This window comes from Chiloscyllium plagiosum, unplaced genomic scaffold (assembly GCF_037043375.1).
Source record: "Chiloscyllium plagiosum isolate Xiang-an unplaced genomic scaffold, Cpla_swu_hap1 HiC_scaffold_42, whole genome shotgun sequence".
Classification (NCBI taxonomy): domain Eukaryota; kingdom Metazoa; phylum Chordata; class Chondrichthyes; order Orectolobiformes; family Hemiscylliidae; genus Chiloscyllium; species Chiloscyllium plagiosum.
The window spans coordinates 96,904,057-96,911,502 of NW_028270180.1; positions in this window are offsets into that span (position 1 = coordinate 96,904,057).

The following is a 7,446-nucleotide window of genomic DNA, read 5'->3' on the forward strand; positions in this document are numbered from 1 at the left end:
CCAGAGCTCTGGATTTGATTCCAATTCCTGAACGTGTGTGGTAATGTTCCTAGCACTGGACCAGAAGGTCTGAATTCAAGTCCTGCCTGTTGCAGCGGTATGTCACAGATGTCATAACAGGCTGATGAACAAACACATAGGAGAATACTGTGACAGCTTTATGGATATTGTCGAGTGGTGCTAGTGTCCCTACCTCTGGGCACAAAGGTCGAGGTGTAAATCCCACAGAAGTGTCTCAGGATACATTTGAGCAAACTGATTAAACTAGTTTTATAATTGTGACTTGATGGAGAAAGAGCAGGTGTCAGTGTTGAATTTCAGCATTTCGGACCGGGATTATTGAAAATACTGCCATTCGTGTTGATTGGAGTCACATTTCGCAGCAGTAGCGGTTCATAAAATGAGAATGGTCATGGAGAGGGTGAGTAGTCGAGGTTTTTCCCCAGGTCAGGGGCATTCAAAACAAGAGGGCATTGGTTGAAGTGAGAGGGGAAAGGTTTTGATGAGGCCTAAAGGGCACCATTTCACACAGAGGGTGGTGTGCGTATGGAATGAGCTGCCAGAGGAAGTGGTGGAGGCTGTTACAACTACAACATGTAAAAGGCATCTGGATGCTGACAGATGTGCCGAGCTTTTCCAGCAAATTCAGTAATTGTTAAAAAAAAATTCATTTTAATACAGGTTTTCTGAATACATTAACATTTTATTTTTTTCATGACGCAGGGACATATAAACATGTCTTCAAATCGACCGAGAGCATTTTCTGCTGAGGGTATGGCTCTGTGTATGACAGCAGCATTGGTGCACCTACATGGATCTGGGAATGTGATGGAGATATAGTTTGGACAATGTACAAGGAGACCTCACATGGTACAGTTTGGGAGAGAATGACATTATTGCGTGATTCAACTCAGAGAGGGATAAAATGTCATCTGCCCAAGAAGAAGCGGCCTATTGCACTCTCTCTCCTTCATTATTCCTCATTACAGTAATGTGTACGAGCTCAAACAAAACTCTACTGTCACTGTTACCATTCTTATTTTTATAGAATCCCTGCGGTGTGGAAACAAGCCCTTCGGCCCAACAAGTCCTTACCAACCTTCTAAAGCTCTTACAGTTACCACAGACTAGTGCACCTGAAGTAGAAATCGCTGAACACTATGGACTATTTGACCAATCCACCTGATTTATACAGCTTTGGGCTGTGGGAGGAAACTGGATCACCCATCAGAAGCTCGCGCAGACACGGGGAGAAGGTGTAAACTCCACACAGATAGTCGCTCGAGGCTGGAATTGAAACCAAATCCCTGATGCTGTGAGGCAGCAGTGCTAACTAATGAGCCACTGTGCTACCCTGGAACCTCCTGACTACCTAATGCAAACGGAATTCAGCCAAATCCAACTATCCCAGGATGAAATCCCATAGCTAGCAGCTGTGTGAGTACAATATCTTCAGAAGCAGAATAACATTTTGAACAATCTCTCAATTTTTCCTTTTGTCATGAGTTACACTAATATTTGGACAAGTTTCTTTCAACGTGAAATTGCAGAGAGTTTGTTTATTGTGTGTGTGTGTGTGTTTAGACAGGGAAATATCGATTATTTATTTGCAAAATCCAAACAGTTTGCCACCATAGTTTGAGTAACATTGCTCTGGATCATAAATGTGTTATTTTAGCAGATTAAAGAAACTAGCTTGACTTGTTTCTAAAACTGACGCTGACCCAGTCAGAAATATCATCGGCCATATCACCAACCTGACTCCATTTAAGATTTGTTGCGCACAGTAGAGCAGTGGGACTACAAAAGGAAACAGTGACCCCAAAAGCCGGGGAACTATAGGCCGGTGAGACTGATGTCAGAGGTGGGTAAGTTGTTGGAGGTTATTCTCAGGAACAGGATTTACATACATTTGGGAAGGCAAGGGCTGATCGGGGTAGACAACGTGGCTTTCTGCATGGGAAATCATGTCTCATTTATTTGGTTGAGTTTTTTGAAGAGATGACAAAGAAGATTGATAGACATTGTCTATCAATTTGGTAGTTGGTTTCACAGTTTGGTAGACATTGTCTATATGGACCTCAGCAAGGTGTTCATAACATTTCGATCGGTAGACAGATAAGTAAGGTGCGGTCACATGGGATACAGAGGAAGATAGTCAGGAAGAGGGATATTATTCAGACTGGAGGCTTGTCAGCAGCAGTGTGCTGTAAGAATCGTACTGAGTTCACTGCATTTCATCATTTATGTAAAGGATTTGGATGTGAATATCAGGGTCATAGTTCGTAAGGTTACAGATGACATCAGAAAGGTGGTATAGTAGATTATCTCAGAGTACAATGAGACCACAATTAGGTGGGACAAAGGGACAAGGAGTGACAGATGAAGTTTAATTTAGATAAATACGAGGTTTTGCATTTTGGGAAGGCAAATCAGGGCAGAAAATATACACGTGATGGGAAAGTTCTGGGGAGCGTTGTGGAACAAAGGGACATAGGACTGCAGGTGTATTGTTCCTTGAAAGTGGAGTCGCAGGTAGACAGTGTGGTGCAAAACACATTTGGCACATTTGCCTTAATCAGTCAGAGCATTGAGTATAGGAGTTGGGGTGGTAAGTTGCATCTGTACAGGATGTTGGTGAGGACACTTTAAGAAAACTGCGTACAACTCGATTGTCCGCTGAAAAGATTTACACGGATGTTCCAGGACTGGAGTTTTGAGCGTCAGGGAAAGGTTGATTAGATTGACGTGTTTCTCCCTGGAGTATCAGAGGTTGAGGGGTGACATGATAGAAGTTTATAAAACCATCTGGAGCATGGATATTCTGAACGGCCATGTTCTGCTCCCCAGGATAGTGGAGTCCAGAACAAGAGGACATAGGTTAAAGGCGAGGGCGGAATGATTTAGAACGAAACTGAAGATAAATATTACATACAGAAAGGGATATGTGGACAGAAAGTGCTGTCAGTGGAAGTGGTGAAGGCGGTTACAATCACACATTTTAAAAATATCTGAAAGAGGAGGGATATTGGCCAAATGCTGGCAAATCGGACGAGGTCAGATTTGATATCTGATCGGAGTGAACAGATTTGACTAACGGGTCTGTTTCCACGCTGCATAAATCTCTGATTCTCTAAGAGGGATGACGAAAAATTCTGAAGGTACCTTTCAAGTCAGAGTTCTCTTCAGTGGAAGTTTATCGTGCCTCTGAGTTCACATTGATTCAAGGCTGCATTAATTAATTATTTGACATAGAAGTGATTCATGGATAATGGGACGCAGAAAGGAAAGTGTGGCTGAGACCACAGCATATTCAGCCACAATCTTAGTACCTGGTGGAGAAGGCTCAAAGTATCTAATGACCCACTCCTGCTCCTCAGTCCCATGTTCCTGTGTTCCATTCAGCCCCTCATACTTGCTAGACTGGAGCAGTTGGAGGCTACTTGCTGCCATAACCTAGTGCACAGAAAAAAAGGAGACCACTCAGCCCTTCAAGACTGTCACACACGCTTTGAGGTGATTTGGGAAATGTAATTGGAAACCCAGGCTGGGTATGAAAGAGGCCCCTCATCTCTCTCTACAGAGCTTCCCCTCTCTGCAACTTGTACTTAATTTATTGGTCATATTGTAGACTCAGATTCACTTAAAACAGCCCCCATACCTCACCCAGGGATGGCTCACAAAATCCTCTGGTCTCATCGACTGCTATATACAACAACAGAACTTAACGAAAATAACACCCACAACTTTCCAATAACAGAATGTGAGAACATCAGAAACAGGGGCTGGTCGTTCAATCCCCAAGCCTGCCTTGCCCTTCACTAAGATCATGACTGATCTGCTCTCGGTCTCAAATCCTCTTTCATACCCAATTCTTCATAGCCCTCAACTCTCAGACAGGTCAATATCCATCGAACTCCTTTTCAAATACTATCAGTCATCTAGCTCCACGAACACTCTTGAGAAGAGAAATCCTGACATTCAATACCTCCTGTTTGAAGAAAAAACTTGCTTCTCCTATATCATGGCCTATCGATATGAACAAAAGAGGTTGACACAGGTAAAAATGACTGTCCTTGATATCAAGGCAGTGGTTGATTTCTAGGAGAAAGTGAGGACTGCAGATGCTGGAGATCAGAGCTGAAAATGTATTGCTGGAAAAGCGCAGCAGATCAGGCAGCATCCAAGGAGCAGGAGAATCGACGTTTCGGGCATGAGCCCGAAGAAGGGCTCATGCTCGAAACGTCGATTCTCCTGCTCCTTGGATGCTGCCTGACCTGCTTCGCCTTTCCAGCAACACATTTTCAACAGTGGTTGACATCTGTTGACATCAAGGAGCTTAACAAAACTGGACTGAATAGGAATCAAAGTAAACTCGCCAGTGTTTGAAGTCAGACATGGCATAAAGGAAGATGTTCATCATCTCAGTCCTGGGTCACCTCTGTGGGAGATCCTCAGGGTAGCTTCCTCTTCACAAACATCTTCAGCTGCTTCATCAATATCTCCCCGCCCCCACCCTCCCCACCGTAAGATCAGAAGTGGGGATGCTCAATGAAGATTCCACAATGTTCAGAATAATTTGACGCCCCCTTCAGCTCCTGAACTGGTCTGTGTCCATGTGCAGCAAGGCCCAGACTCCATTGAGACTTGTGCTGTTAAAGTGTCAGTAACATTCATGTAACATCATTGCCTGACACAGCACATTGTCACAGTAAGATAAGAGCTCATTTCGCACCTCACACTGGTTTCACAGGAATATGAGGAAGTTGTTCATCCCATTGACACTATTGGAGAAGAACAGGGACAACCCATTCAGTACCTCCAGCCTATTACTCAAGAAGAGAAGGTGTCTAGTGTGATGGAGCACACCAGAACGACCTCAACAATATTTGAAGGCGGTAGCCTAGACTCTTATTTTAAAGGAAATGCAAGTCACTGTCCCAGATGCAATGTGACTTGTCAAACTAATCGGTGTGAAGCAAAACACCATTTACCTAAACACGAAAGCTGAAATAAAATAAAAGAAAGAGGAATTTAGAATAATGTAATTATATTGGTCAAAATTAACAGAATAATAGATCTAGGAACTATTACGAATGAACTGTTCCAATAAACACAGCCCCTGGCAGAAAGGAAAATTCAGACACAGAATATCAAAATATTTCTCCTATTCAGGATTTAAAACCAGCATCAAGAGAACATTCAGAGAGTAGCAGCCAGGACACATTCACGGAAGCTTCCAAGTCTGTGGAGACCCCAATAGTTTCGGATGTTACTGAGAAACCAAAACCCAGAGATCCTAATCTGTGAGAGCTGGCTCACCCATTCAGTCTGCATTCAGCCCGTGGAGTTACTTACACAGGAACAGGAGGAGGCCACTCAGCCCCTGGACTCACTTACACAGGAACAGGAGGAGGCCATTCCCCTCACGCACTTACAAAGGGATAGAATGAGGTAATTGATTCTGATTCCTGATGAATCGCTTATGCCCAAAACGTGGAATGTCCTGCTCCTGGGATGCTACCTGACCTGCTGTGCTATTCCAGCAATCGATGCTCTACCCTGATCTCCAGCATCATCAGTCCTCATTGTCTCTGAATTGATGCTTTAACGTGATGAACAAGTGGAGCAGACAGACTGCTCCGCGTTGTTCCTCCTGGCTCTGTTGCTCATGATACACACGTGGGTTTTCTAGTGTTGAGGAAGGAAGCCATATGTCTTGTGTGAAGTCTCAAGAAGGCATCTTCCATCTCCGAGAAGACAGCCTGGTGTTCTCTATGCAGGGTGGAAGCTGGTACGATTGGCTACCTGTTTCAGATGGAGGGTATTTTAGCTGCAGTTGGGGATTGTGAACAACCTGACGTTCAGTACAGGGTTCACTCGCCGACGCTTAATAACGTGGGGAAAGTTAATTAAGGCATATAAACTATTAGGTGTCTCGGTGTCATACTAGACACCTTCTCTTCCTGAGTAATAGGCTGGAGGTACTGAATGGGTTGTCCCTGTTCTTCTTAGGAAAGACTGATGAATGGACTATCTAATTCAAATACTACTGACCGTGTTCATTTTGATCTTGAATAGTGCACGTCCTGTGCAGTGTATCCTGTATGCCTTACACTTTCCAAGTCTATTTCCACCCTATGATCTGTCTGGCCATGTTTACTATGATCTGCCTCCACTGCTCATAAATAAAGTGTTTTCCTGTACTGAGGTACATGTGGCAATAAATCAAACCAATAAATCCTGGGTAATGTATGGAATTTCTCACCCTTTCAATGTCTCTTTTGTAATAAGAGATCGCTGCAATCCTTGTCTCCATTTCTTCATCGCGCACGGCTCTACAGATTAAACACTCAGATTCCTCACTGTGTCTCCTCATGAAACCATCACCCATGTCTGTTTTAAGGAGATTATTCCTTACAAAGGAGATCAAATCTGTAGAATGTGCCCCAAATAATTTCTTAACAAGGATCTACAACTACAGGAAGATGGCATTATTTACAAACTTGAATCAACTTACAATGACAGAAAGCATACCATTGACTGCACCCATTACTTACACAGCGTTTGATTCGGCGCAGTCAGCGTAGACTTGTGGGTGGGAGGTAGGACAAGTCATGGGGACAGTTCTGAGCTGGAAGTTTGGAACTGAGGTGAGGTGGTGGAAGGGGAAATGAGGAAACTGTTGAAGTCCACATTGATGCCCTGGGGTTGAAGTGTTCCGAGGCAGAAGATGAGGTGTTCTTCCTCCAGGCGCCTGGTGGTGAGGGAGCTGCGGTGAAGGACGCCCAGGACATGAATGTCCTCGGCAGAGTGGGAGAGGGAGTTAAAATGTTGGGCCACAGGGCGGTGTGGTGATTGGTGCGGGTGTCCCGGAGATGTTCCCTAAAGCACTCTGATAGGAGGCTTGGAATGCAGAGGAGACTGCATCGGGAGCAACAGATACAATAAGTGATATAGGTGTTTTGTCATATCCGCTATCTTTACCAGATAGTTTAACTGACTCAACAATTTTTAATTTGAAAGGGGCCAATAAACTTGGCTTTGAAGAGATTTCCTACCACTGTTGGCAATACTAATAGCTCATCCCCTCGGGCAATCGTCAAAGTTTCAGAGTTTTTATCTGCCACCTGCTTCATTCTATGCTGTGCCCTCTTCTGGTGCTGTTTAGCTAACTCACATACATAATCTAATCGCTCCTTCACCTCACATACATAATCCATGTGTGAGATCTCAGACTTCGGTCCTGTCAATTTATACTTAATTAATTTCAAATGACCTCTCACTAATGTACGAATATTAACGCAAAGGAAGTAAACTGAATAGATTTAGTTGGGGCATCACCGCTGGCAAGCAATTTAATGGGACATCTTTATCCCAATAATTCGGGCAATCCTGACAGTACGCTGTTAACATGGCCTTCAGTGTCTGATGCTAACTTCCCAA